Here is a 14,653-nt window from a genome sequence, read left to right on the forward strand (position 1 = left end):
AAATAGAAATAATCAATCAAGACATGTAATGAGGTAGAGAAGTGAAGAGCAGTGAGTCTGCCTCCTTGTGCCAGTCCTGGACCCCCAGACCCAGGATAAGCATGGGGTGCTAAATGGGTACCACGGCCTGATGCTGGCTGCCCAGGCCAACCTGCGGCACGTGGGGAGGAGGCGGCATACAGCCCGTCTGGCACAAGGCAGACAGTGCAGGCAGGCAGATCAACAAAAGAGATACTCTGAATGGTATTTGGGCTTCATTTCGGTTAGCATCAGTCTGGCTATTAATGGAAGCTTCTTCTCTGAGGAAAGACTAATAACATGTCTCAAAACCACCCAAGGCAATTTGTGACAAAGTAAAAAGATTCTGCTAGTAGCTGTTGAAAAGGAAGATGTTATGGGGAAAATGAAAGTACATAGCTAACACACACAGAGCCTTTGGTCTGAGCACACAATTATTCTACAAAGGATAAGGTTTAACATATAATAATAATAATTATTAAATTAATATTTAATGTAGAACCTAAATGCCTTCTGCAAAACTGAAACCCAAAGGGAGCACGTTCTTTATGGTCATTAAGGCCAGACAAGTTTTGCTCCCCAAATCCAGACAGAGCACAGCAGGGGCATGGAGAAGAGCTTTTATCCCCACTTTGTGGAACGGGAAGGGAGACAAAGGTAGCTGAAGTCACGCAAGGAACACGTGCAGGCGTTTCTCACATGCCAGTACCATGCCTCATCACAAGCCTTTTGCATCCCCCTTAAAAAAAGCACAAGAACCTACAGGGACCACAAAACATTTCGTACCTTTGTGATCTGGGTCTGATTGGATCAATTTAGCTAACCTAGCCATAACAGAATCTTCTAATCAATTATAATAAGGTCTGACAAAAGTCATTTGGTACACTAGCTTCTGAATCCATCAAGCACTGTAATCCACCAGATTATTTTTTTAACTATATCACTACCATCTTTCTCCAAAGATCCACTCCCTCAACTTTTATTTAAAATTAAAACACACACACACACATATAGTAATTCAGTCACTAGTACTATCTCCAAAATCATCTACCTGTGCTGGATTCATACCAGAGAGATTTACAGGACTTAATGGCAGCAAGGGTTGGAGGTCAGTTAAGGAAGCTCTGAAATTACTTGCCTTAGGATAGCAAATTCCACAGCAGCTGCAGCAAAGCACAGGCATAATGACTGCTTTGAATGCATTGATGACAGATGGAAAAAAGTTGTGTTACATGTGCAGCACCAGTGTCCTTGCAACATTTTCCTCTTTCTTGATAACTCACTCTCTTGAATCGCAGTGTCCCAAGAAGCATTGCTTGCTGCATTCTCTGCTCATCCCAGATCAACGCGCAGCATCAGTGCAACCGCTGCTGCAACCGGGACATACAAACTCATACCCCAACACAAGCATTATCTCTCTGCCCTAGCCAAAATGGTTTTGGGTTTCAAATCAAATTTCCACCCTGCAGTTACACGCTGAATTGCTGAGCTACCACAATTTCATTGCTCTTTCATCCTTCTTTATACAGAAGATTTCCGCAAGTCAAGTTTCCTCATGCTACTACTGTGTTTTTGCCTTTCCTTCCCCACATTGACTCTCATATTTCTTTGTAATTGGCTTCCAGGGGAGGGTGGTACCCCCTCCCCCCCCACGGCAGGCTGCGCCGGCAAAGCTCAGCACCCACCATCTCACCACCCTTCCCTGCCAGTTCTATCCCAGCTCTTGTACTCTCCTAACCCACAGACTGCAGCAGGACTTCCCTTTTGCTCCATACTTACTTGAGATTATTTTTCAGTGAGGAAGGCAGTGAAAAAAAGCCCCCCAGTGAAAGATCCTGCCAGCTCTCCTGATGATCCAGGAGATGGAGGCCATGGAGCAGCTCCCAGCACCAGAAGGGGCTAACAGGAAAACTGGAGAGGGGAGTCTTACAAGAGCATGTAGTGATAGGACAAAGAGGAATGGTTTTAAACTATAAGAGGGCAGATGCAGGTCAGAGATCAGGAAGAACCTCTCCCCGTGAGGGCGGCGAGGCGGTGGGCCAGGCTGCCCAGAGCAGCTGTGGGTGCCCCATCCCTGGCAGTGCTCCAGGCCAGGCTGGATGGGGCTGGGAGCAGCCTGGGCTGGGGGGAGTCCCTGCCCGGGGCAGGGGTGGGAACTGGGGGGGTTTAAGGTCCCTCCCAACACAAACCCTCCTGTGATGCGATATGATTAGGCCCAGGGTGGTGTTTGACACTTACTCTATGGTGCACCATAGAGTACTGACCTAGCCAAACATCACGCTCCTCTCAGCCACCTTCACTCCCCTGCAATGACCTCCGACATTTTTGTACCGACAAATACAAAGAAGGACAGAGGAAATGGTTTAATAATGCTGACTTTTTTGTTTTTTAAAGATCAATAATGAACTTCCTACAGAACCACACAACCTCCTTATATTGCAAACCTACATAAGATGGTGCAAAATATTTTAAAGATAGCTTACTATAAGTTTAATAAGCTTACATTGAGCCTTTTTGGAAGCATTAACTATCAAATGGCTAGCACAACAAATTGTTGTGTCATCTGTAATTTGCCTTTAGCTTTTATAGGCAAAAAGACATTTTTTTTCTCTCAAGAGAACAGTATTCTCAGTAGCTTTCCTTTGCCCCACAGCTACTTAAAAATTCATAGCAGTTTTTGAAGGCTACTGGTTACTTAAAAATTAACAAGCTAAACATGCAGAATACGATAAATATGATAAATATGATAAAACAAAAAAAGGCATGTTATGCTCACAAGGCAATGCAAAGGAAGGAAAAAAGGAAAGATTTCCACTCTGCTAGAATTAATTGGGAGCTCCCTAGGATGAGGCCATGAGAAAGATAAAGAAGACAAATAAATTAAATGCCCGCTTCTTAAGCGGAGCAGACAAAGACTCTTCTCCCTTACTAAATGGAGAAAAAAAAAAAAAAAAGGCAGGGGGGAAGGGAAGGATAACCATCTCTTTCAGAAACTTAAATAGCCAAGGAAGAGCTAGAAGATTTTATCCAAAGTTTAAAAGGGGACTTGTGTCAAGGCATACGTAAAGCCATGCTACCTTAGCAAGCAAAGCTGTGCAACATCACTCCTACAGCGGCTGGCACCTGAGGCTCCAGCACCACCCTGCAGTCTTACCTAGCCAAGTCTTCTGGGGCACGTGTGGGATTTAAGAGCATCGCCGTGACCGCACCCTGAGACACCAAGATGTGTATGATGGAAACGTTCCTGTTGTACAAAGCCTTCAGGACATGGTGTTACGAACTATACGTGATTTCATTAAGACGACTGCAGTAACTTCTGAAGGGTGAGGGTAGGTTGTGACAGAGGGAGAACATTTCCATTCCTCTGCAGAATCCTCAGCGAACTCCAGTGATAGGATTTTATTTTGCAGCTAACCCAAAGAACATCACCTTGAAACCATCAATTTCTGTACCACAAGCCAAACAAACTGGCTGAGAAAAAGTGTTAGGTGAAAAGGGGAAGGGCATTCTTCAACCTCTTCTGACCCACGCATCCCTTTAAGTTTCCTAAAGGAGACACCACCTCTAGGTCTAATTTGAGCCTACCAAAAATAATCTTCCCTTCCCTACTGCCCATTAACAAAGCTCCCTTTCAGCAGATCCTTTACAGAATCCGGAGATCTCCCAAGTTTCAGTTTACAGCCATAGGCTCAGACCAAGTTTTGATCCAAAAAATGTTGATCCAACATTTTTCTGAAGATTCTTTCAATTTTCTATCTGGCCTCAAAGAAGTTTAACAGAATGGTACTAGGAAACCTGATTATAAGAAAAGAGATGATTTGAATTAAAAAAATAAAGCCCATGAAATTAAATTACAAAGGTAATTGATCATGGTATTTCCTATGACCTCAAGACTTTTCAGGAATGTTCATAGAGTTTAGAAGGAACTTTACCAAGTGGCAACCCCAGGAGCTTTTGCAAGTTCAAATAAAGTAACTTGAAACACAGCTGCTGCAGACATCAGCACAGAAACCTGATGGTCTGACTTATACACAAGCTTATACTAGTAATACCTTAAAACTCCTTAATGTTTTGCGTTTGCTTAAAATTAGGGGGATTAAAGGATGTAAGTCTTCATCAATGGTGCAGAGTTGCCAGTGTCTACGTGGCTGTGCATATCTGCACGCGATTATTTTTAAATCATGCCAGGCAGGGAGTGGACAACAGCACAAAGTCTCAGCCAGGACTCAACTGCCTTTATGCCCATTTAAATTAAAACTCTTAAAATTTCATTTAAAGGGAGGCAAAATTTCAGGAGCTGAAAATTCTGAGAATCAGTGGCATACAAATGTGATTTAGAGCCTTCAATCATTAGTACCTTCTAATAGTATGTGTCAAGAACAGTAGAATGACTGCATGTCAAGACCAAGTCTGGGATTTCTTGGCATGTCTTCTGTATGTAAATGGAATACTTATTTATAGCTGCAATAACAGAAAAAGCTTATTCTGGAAATAATTCACAAACAGAAAGGAATAAATTGCAAGTTGAATGTCACTCAACTAAACCCCCCAGCACTGCTGATTTTTGACAGTTGGGGCAGAAGCCATACTAGATTTATGGTTACTTTAACAGAGAAACTTTTAAAACTCAGATTAGCCAAAGCCTTTTCTGAGTGAACAGAAGCTGCAGAGAGGTGGAGATTTCTCTCGCTGATGGATGAACTCCACTCGCAGTCCAGTGATACCAAAATCGAAGTATTCTGGGATGTTCCAAGACAACGCTAACAGTGATCCCAGCTACACAGGCACCAGCCACTAACACTGCTTTGACATTCCCCAAGCAGATACACATGCTGGCCATGCCAATTAAACACACAACTGGCAGCAAAAGCAAGCCAAGAGATTTGCACTGCCTTCTGCAGTCACTGCAAGACAGATTTCCATACCAAGTTTCGTATGCAGATGCCTCCAAAAAGTTCCATGATCAGGTATTCATCAGATTCTTTTAATCTGGCGTATCTCATTATTTTTCATCTAATTATTTTTAAATTTTAATAATTCTTAATTATACTAACTCTTCAAATATGGAGTGAAAGTAGTATTAAAATCACCCAAAGTTCATAACCACTGGATAATTCCATTTAGGCAAGATCCAGCCATTACAGCATAAAAAACATATGGACATAGCACACACAAACACGAGTCTGATATAGAATATTATAGTAAAAATAGGGAAAGTTTTAGTGACAAGAAGACAGCCTAACCAAAATATCTGTACATCAAAAGCAAAACAAGGTAGAAATTGAATGTTTTGAATTATTCCTATTAAAACTGTCTACACTAATGCATTCCAGCAGACCACATAGACGGAAACTGATTTTCAAATAGAGCATCAGAGTAATAAAAATGTTCAAAATTGTCCCATTTCATAGTGGAACACGCAAACTTCTCACCAAGCCTCCCATGCTGTTCTAGAGTCTAAGGGCTTTGAGTTCTGTGAGGCTTTATGGACCAGAAGTATCAATGCATGAAAAACCAAGACACAAAGTCGTAAAATGTACAAAGAGTTTAACCTGTAATTAACACTGTGGCAGGAATGATTTAAAGCTAAATGCTTACTTACATCAGCCGCAGTAGTAATGAACTTAATAATGAACTTTCCAACAGAATCAGCCACTATAGCCCTCTGCAGCTGCCCTAAAAAGGTTCACCCAGACTTTCTTCATTTAAGACTTCACGTTGAGAATGACAATATGCTCCCCAAACCAATAAGCCCTCAAGAATCACGTAGGTTGGAAGAAGCTTCCAGAGGCCACCCAGCCCAGCCCCTGGCTCAAAGCAGAGCCACAGCGTAAAGGAAATGTATATTCTCCAAAACTTCCTGCAAAGGCAACAGTTGCTTAATCTGGTTGAGACTCAATATATTAGGTCAGCAGATTACTCATGGAAAGTGAAACAGGTAGAGGCGCGATAGCATCCAGTCTGTAGCATCTCCAACGTACCCTGCTCACCTCAGAGGTTGGACCTCGTGGCTTCGGCAGCCCATGTTTAACCACAAGCCAAGACAAACATCACAGAACGTCGGAATCAAATGGAGGGGAAAACAAAAGGGGGAGGGGCATTTCATTTAAACATGCTTTATTGGGTTTTCACGGCATGAATGCACCCATTTACAGTTTCAGAGGCAGTTGGAAGGAAACTATCTGGCGATCAGCTGAAGGAAACCAAACATTAGGTTCAAGTAAGCCCTCTGAAACTTGCCTGCAAATGCCCAGGTTAGTTTATCCATGGGATTACAATAAAATAATGTTCCTCTAAAATCAAACAGCTAGCTTCCTTTTGAGCAACTGTTACTTGTAGATCCAAACAATTTAGTGAAAAAGTACAAAGAGCAGAGAAGGATACTTTGGTTTTAAAAAGTAACAGTCATTACCAACTCCTGATACCCTGATGGGGTTTTCTGAAATCACGCTTTTTTTTCAATTCAGTCTATTCTTTCTACTTACTCTAGCGTAAAGTAGCAAAAAATTTCCTCACAGGGAGAAAGAGATGATATTTTCTAAAGACAAGCTGGTAAGCAATCACAAGCAATGACACAATGGAAAAGCTCATTAGTAAAATATGTTTTCCACGAGAAGGATATTTATTTATTTTTTGGAAAAAAACCAAACTTGAATTAATGCCAGTATACACGCAATAACTAGGCAGGGCAACTGCCCTCTTGAACCAAATGGTGATCCTCACATGACTGGGTGCTGTGTACTAGCATATGCATTATCCTGGCAATTCAGGCAGTGGAAGTCCTAAGGCACAATTAATCTGTCCCTAAACCCTTACTTGACAGCTTCAAAAGGTATAAGGGTATAAAGTGATTCATAGCCCTTGAGTTGGCTTTCCTTATGTAAAATATAAATTACAGATGAGATAGCATAACTTTCCATTTCCTACTTCAGTATCTTATCTAGAAATATCTTTTGCACATCTCTCATCTCTATTTCTTTTTTCAAAAATGTAGTTTTATTCTCCCCACTACTTCTTGTCCCTGATAAAGCCCAACATCATTTAACAAGATGGAAGTGAGCCATGAACAGGAGCAGGCTTTGCAACAATTTCTTTAATCACTTTCAATTCAGGTCCCATGTTCTCCAATAAGGCAAAATAATTTTCTTTAAACACACACCGCCCCCCCCCAAAAAAAAAACAACAAACAAAAACCACGAAACCACCCCAAACCAAACACCCACAAAACCCCCACATACAAACCCAACATCCCCACCCCCTCAAAAAAAACCCCAACACTAAAACCCACCCATGTTCTGTTCTGACCCAAGAACAAAGAGAAAACATTAATTCCAGGAATGCCTTCTTACTGAAAACTTTCATGGGCCATTTTCCAGAGTAGAGGAACAATGTCCCAGTTTGGGGGATTCTGCAGGGAAAACTCATTATATTGATGTTCTCTATGAGACATTTCTAAAAAAATTGATTTACTGCCAACATGTGCTGACTAACTATGCACAACTGCCCCCTCAATCTAAATGAAAGCGTCTGCACTCAGCACAGTTCTTAATCAATTCTAGTAATGAATTTTCTGCTTGCAGGTATTCAGGATTGAACTCTAGTATTGCTCAGTGGACAACACCTTCCCAGATTCTGCAAAAGGCACCTTTCCTGTTTACTCTAAGCTTACCAGTGTTCATGAAAGAAAAAAAAAAACCCACCCCCCAAAAAAAGGCATAGTTGCAAGAATACTTCCATATTATCTCCATTGCTGAGTTTTAGCAAAGCAAAATCTTATTATGGATATGATGTCTTTTCATGAGAAGATATAACAGGCAAAGCAAGCAAGTAGGCATTACCCCAGGGTAGGGGTTTTTCAGTGCTGAACACTTTGAATGTAAAGTGCACTCAGTAATTGAAGAAATGCATCATATATTTAATATTGAAGGCAAGCACTTTTAAAGCATTTGCTCTTTACAGAGCAAATAACACTACCATTTTAATTTCTGGATTTTAAACATCTGCACATCTTTGGATCCTCAGGCTTAAATTGCTTCAACCATTTGCCAGACACCACAGCACCTTACACTGGAAATCCCCTTCATGCAACTTCAGCAGTAAAAAAGTTTGCAAACACCAAAGACACTTGGAGAGGTCGTAGATGCAAAGCGGGTACTGTGTGCCCGGGCAGCACGCACTGCCCCACGCCCATGGCGGCATTCCCAAGTGCTTACTGGCAGATGATAACAAGCAAGAGGAGAGAGTAACCATGTTCTCCTGACCTTCCTCATTTTTATAAAATTATGCTTTAAAAGAGTAAGGAGAAAAAGGAATTTTAATAAATGCATCAATGGAGAACACATTCATCAGGAAATAACTGGGAATCATTTCCAGTGAGGCTGCAAACTTGCCTGGACAGGAGTTCATCATTACTCATTGCTGATCGAGATCAGGTGGGGACACACTGGATTATCTACCTGTATCTAGTAAAAGGCCTACAGTAAACAAGATTACCACAAGATTATTTGGGTAGAGCCGCTGTGCTTTAGCCTGACAGTTTACCTGTATCAGCATCAATTTTTAAATGGAGAAGAGTCCTGACAAAAAGTACACTAGAAGTAATGAGCACCTTGAAGTGGTGTGTGTCACTGAGGTCTGCCAGAATGCAGAACACAGTATGTGTTCTCTAATTGAACACTTGTGACCTCATTTAGTTAAAAAGTGACATATGCAGTGGTGGTTGAAAATTCCAGGCCAGCCTGTAACAGTGATAAGTACATCCTTATGGACCAAGCATGACAGAAAACAACCACCAAAAAACCTACACCAGCATTTTTAACTGCACTCGGTTTGGCTTTACTTTTTGTATAGGACTTCTATATCTCCAATCTCACTATCATCTTCAAAAGAAGATTATAAGTACTTAGTCTTTCAACTCTTACTCAAGAGCTCATGAGTGTCCAATCAGTTAATTAACCCACTCCATGTTGTAGGCTCAGCTGATCTGCGTGATGACCCCCAGCTGCAGATCAAATCCTAACAAAAACATTTGCAGACCCAAAATACTTGCATAGTCTATTCCCTTTGACAGAGATTTTGTCTTTTTTATGTCTTTCAACTGCCCAGGCTGTTTACATTTTGATATCCTATCTCCCTAAAACGGCTTAGGCAGGCTGAGGCACCCACTGCTTTTCACAGCTGCTATTGCTATTACCATAAAAAAAAGTTTAAAACCAACTAAGCAACAACAAAGAAAAAAAAAAAAGAGAGAAAGTTTTTTTTGTTTTTCTTATTTTTTTTTTTTATTTTCCTCTGTGCACACCACTCTGAAAGGAAAAGGACAGGAGGGAGTGCTTGGCAGAGCGTATAAATGACATCCCAAAAGGAGCATGGGGGGAGAGGGCTGACAAGTTTGGGAAATATGAGAGCTGATAAGCACACATCCCCACATGCTCCACGGGAATTAAAATGCCCATTAAACATGAAAGTTTTTCTTCCAAAAGGATCCCAGAACGCCTCCAGAGAATGCACTTTGGAGACAGACCTCCACGGCTTCAAAATGGTGACAGACTCCAAACTCAGGAGCATGTGAAGTGCCAACAAGGACCTGGCAACCAGAGGTGGCCTTTCCTCAAGCAAGAAGCACAGCCCGTGAGACAGCAGCTACAAGCTGGAGATGTTGAGAAAGAGCTTCAAATTCACCTACAAGAATAATGCAGTTTGGATCACATTTTCTAGAATTTTCTGCTTTCAGATTACTTCATCTTCTTTCCTGAAACCAAGCCAGCTTTTAAACTTTTAAGGGTTTCCTGCACCATTAATCTTATTAACATTAAAGTAAGCCATACGTCTAATTCTTGTTATTTCTGAAAACTATGTCTAGTTAGATCCGTGCAGCATTTCAATAATGACAATTAGGCTTTTATTTTTTTAAAAAAAGCCTTTGTTTTGCCACTTTGGCTATTAATTCACAGCCCAACTTTCAAACAAAACTTTTCAGCTGCAAGAAACAATTAAAGGAGCACATATATCGTCTGCAGCCAATCCTACTTAAGTCATTGGGTCTTTTTAAAAGTCCTTCCTAATGATCACATCCAGCATAATTCACCACAGGCCAATATATATATTTCTCTTATTTAATAAAAGCAATCATATAAATTACTTAATTGCCTACATGTGAGCAATGACCATGTATACACTGGTTAAAATCCCAGTCCTACCACAGTAAAATTCCCATCAGCTTCAACAGAACAAGGCATTCATTCACAGTATTTAAGACCTTCCCAGGTCACGAAAAACAAAGCTTTTCCAAACACATCTCATGAAACCATTTATGTATTGTATGGTTCTTTGGCAGTATTTTCATTTTTCCATAGTTAAACAGAGAAGAAGGAACTTCTTATCAGGCTGGAAAGACTAGTCCATCAAAGAGCAAAGCAAAAAATGTATTTTATGATTGATTTTTCAGTGATCTATACCCCACCTGCATTCAGCAAGGGGGGGAAAGGAAAAAAAAAAATAATCACCACTATACATACAAAAATGTCTACTCTGCCCCTTAGGAAAATAGAGTAGCTATGTTGTGTGATAACCATTTAGATGTGGACAAATGACTTTATATGCATCAATGTTAACTAGCCATAAAGAAAAGTCAAGTTTCTGCAAAATACCAGAATAATATCTGACAACTGCATAAGTCAAAGCTGCAAATCAGCAGGATAGCGTACTGCTTCGGGCTCTGGCTGTAGCTCAGGAGACAGGTTATCATGTCTAATATATACCTTCAGAATAAGCGACAGGAGAAAAGTCAGCCATAAAAGTCTTCAAATCAACATTTAGCTCACTCCTCTCACCTCAAAGTGCCTCTATAGTTAAACCATTCCCCAGCATCAGTCTTGAGGAAATCTTTGCCCAAATCCCTCCCTATAAAGTTGGGATAATACATTCCTGTGTTCTCAAGAGGCAAAAATCAGTAACAACCCTCCGAGGCCCTCTCTGTGATGAACACTATGTTAATGCGCACTTGAATGCTAACCAGAGAGAGAGACTGACAGAAAGAAAAATCAGATGCAATGTAGTTTCTGCTACAAACTCTGAATCATATAAAGAAATAAGGCTGGAAGGAACCTCAGAAGGTCTGGGGCCCAACCCTTCTGCTGTAAGCAGGCTAACTCAGAAGCTACGTTAGGTTGCTTAGGACTGTATTCCGTTTAGTTCTGAAAAAAATCTTTCTGGCTCAGGCTTTTTGTTCCAGGGCTTAACTGCTCTCACTGAGCAGAATTTTCTCCTCATATGTACTCATAGTTGCTGGCACCCAGTCATTTGCACTCTGAAAAAAAATTTTTCTCCCTGTAGTTCATAATAATCAACACAAGTGGCAATGCTAACTTCTGATTATTCCCACAAAAGGAGGAAAAAAAAACCCCAACCAACCAACAAATGCATATGTTTAACAGAGACACCAAGAAGTACTTTGCTATACAGAGTATGTTTAAACTTACAGTGTTACTGATAAATTTGGTCAATTGATTCAAAAATACTCAGCTATGACCTCAACTTGGAGTTCATCTTATTCTTCCTTCTGTTAATGATAGAATTCCCAGTTTTATATTCTTTTGCATACTGCTCACAAATTAGAGCTGAACTACTTGGGATCAACTGTCTTCATCCTTCATTTAATGTGGGTGCATCGTGGGGACTCCATTCTTAACAATTTCTTTGAATCCCAGCCAAAAACGGACATGAGAAAGCCCAGGATCAATAAGGAAGTGCTGTTTGTAATGAGTTTGTATGATGTAGCCCTGTGCGAGAGATTATCTCTCTCTTTTACAGAGCAGGGGAATATACAATGGAATCTGCAAAACTAAAACCATGAGGAAACACTGCAACAATTACTAAGACTTAAAACATACACACTGTCTTCAAATGACCAGGCATATTTTATCGAAATTCAGTTAAATTAATTGCAAGCGACTTTGTCACTCACTTATTTTTCACCTTATTTTATATTCTGTTTATCCCACCTCCGCTCACATATATATTTTCTACTTAATACAGTTCATTTTGCTGCAGCATTCCCATTCCAGAGCAGCACCACATCACCCTGGTTACAGTGGCACAGATCAAAGGGCAGAGATTAAAAAAAAAGCTAACAATAAATGCTAAGACTGGGACAAATTACCACAAATGAACTGTGCAATGCGACCTTTAAACCCCTATATAACAATGTTACCTTTCTTCTTGCATAAATCTATTCACACATCAAATATCTAGTTTTCCCTCCTTTAACAGCAGCTTCTTAAAACTGTACTGACGATCTTCAAAGCGACCTTACCAAATTGCCATGAAATTTAAGCAGTCTAAAATAATGAATTATGAATAATACATCCATTACGTTCTCCAACCCCCTCCCCCAAACTTACAGCCGTTTGTCTGCATCTGCTTGATTTCTTGCAGACAACATTGCAACAGGTGATATTAAAAGTTCATGCAAAACACTAAACATGTACTTTGTGCAGAGATAATACAGACTTTAGTTACCTGCCTTATTCCTATAAGAGGCTAAATTTTCCTGACCTTCAGTGTCTGCCTAGCTTTTGGGCAGGTTGCTGTTTGCTCCAGCTGAGAATCCCACACAGGTTCTCCATCAAGGTTGCAATGACCTGCATCACTGCAAGCCCTAAATCTACAGTGAGCAACAATATTTTCATTTCAATGAAAATACCTTTTCAGCCAAGCTCCCCAGCTGACAAGGTTCTTCCTTAGCTGAAAGCAAAGAAGACATGATGACCAGAAAGATGCTGAAGCACTCAATAAACTGCTCCCACTCCAGGTTATCCTGCCCAAATACACCAGCCAAACCCAGGGACAGTGTTACTGTGGATGAAGTGTTTACCCTGCTCCTCTTAAGAGAGGGCTGCTGGCCTTGCTTTCTTAATTTGAAACACTTGCAAACAGCAAGCACTATAAAACCCATCCACATCTTCAGGGCTTCTTCGAGAGTCAAGAGATGTTAAAGAAACAAGGATTTTCTACAGAAATGGCTTTGTGCTCTGAAATAGATTTTTAAATTTTTTTTTAAAGATCTTAAAATTAATTTAATGTTATTTGCTACAAAAGTCTGAAGGTGGCATTTTGTGCTGTTTAAATGAGTTGGCTGTACTGCTGCTTATTGTCTTAATTTGGAATTTTAACCTGTACCTGGACTTCAATTTTTCTGGTAAATTAAGACACCAATGTAGAAATACATTCCTTTCTTTGAAAATTTTCTGATTAAATGTAAAAGCTTATTTCCTCTTAAATGCTACAGAACTATACTTAAAATTACTTCAGTAATGACTAGAGCAATCACATTTTCGGAAATGCAAATGAAATCTATTTTTTTTCCTGCTTTTTAAATGCCTCTGGGCGCAGCATGTCTCTATCCTCAGGATAAACCACCCTCCAAGAAGGGAGGATTGGCATCATTAAAGATTCCTGAAGCTCTTGCTTGTAAAAGGCACGGCAGATGAAATTATAAACCATACCAAAGCCATGACAGAATTTAATTTAAACTACGATTTTGCTATAGCAGGAGTTTAAGCAGCAGTCTCCCCAGGATACAAAGATATATACACACACATATATTATCCATAATGGTACCTGTGATCTTGTCTTCAATGGAGCTACATGTGCAATGTAAAGCTACATTTGCATCGCTACACCTTGCAATGTAAATCCAAGGAAAGAAGGGTGACTCATCTAGAAACCGGAATTAAATCCTCATGCAGCACATCTGTTTGGTCTAGCATACATGGGAGAATCCAATGGGAAGGTGCGTCTCTCTTGGCTGGCTCAAGTAGAGATGAACGGTTACTCACTATTCCCATTTCCTGAAGTGGCAGAGCTCTTTCACGTCATTAAAAGGGTTCTGACTTATGCTGCCTGGGGAAAAGGGAATCTCCACCCCATGAAAAATGTGATGTCCCTGCAAACATCAACTGGAAAAGTAAAAATAACAACCTGTTCCCCCCTGCCTGCCCCAGGGCTCAAGCGCTCTCCTGTCTAGGCTTGCTGACCTCGTGTCTTTGGTTGGCTGCACATCCCTCCTACCTTGCTGTACTCAGGATCCCTCCTAGGCTCCCCCCCCATGAATTTCTAGCATCTATCAGAAGAGAAGGAGCCACAGAATCCACCCTTCCTGCAATTTCAGCTCAACAAGTACCCCAGTGCCAACAACCGGGTTTGTTCTCATAAGCAGCAAAAAGATTTTTATCTTTTTCACCACAAATGTTTTCCACCAGCAAATATTTTAATATTTTTAATTAAAAGTGTCATTTCTAGAGAAGATTTAAAATGGTAACACAGCAGTAAGAAAGCATTATACAAACCAACACTGAATAGCAAACAAGTTTCCCTATATTTAAGCTTTTAAAAATTAATCTTCTATAGACTGTCTGGTGCAATGTAAAATAAAAATAATAAATCATCATTATACACATACATCATAAAATGACACTTTTCTTTCCTCAGCTACACAAACTGATGCACTTGCTCTTACTCCTGATTTCTTTTCAGGTTCTAAGGGCAACACAAGGGGATCCTTTTGCCCATGAAAGCACATGAGTTTGGCACCCACTGATTTTACCCAGTGCCTGCTGACTCGGAGAGGCACATC

The sequence above is a fragment of the Falco rusticolus genome, chromosome 8 (assembly GCF_015220075.1).
Source record: "Falco rusticolus isolate bFalRus1 chromosome 8, bFalRus1.pri, whole genome shotgun sequence".
Taxonomy (NCBI): domain Eukaryota; kingdom Metazoa; phylum Chordata; class Aves; order Falconiformes; family Falconidae; genus Falco; species Falco rusticolus.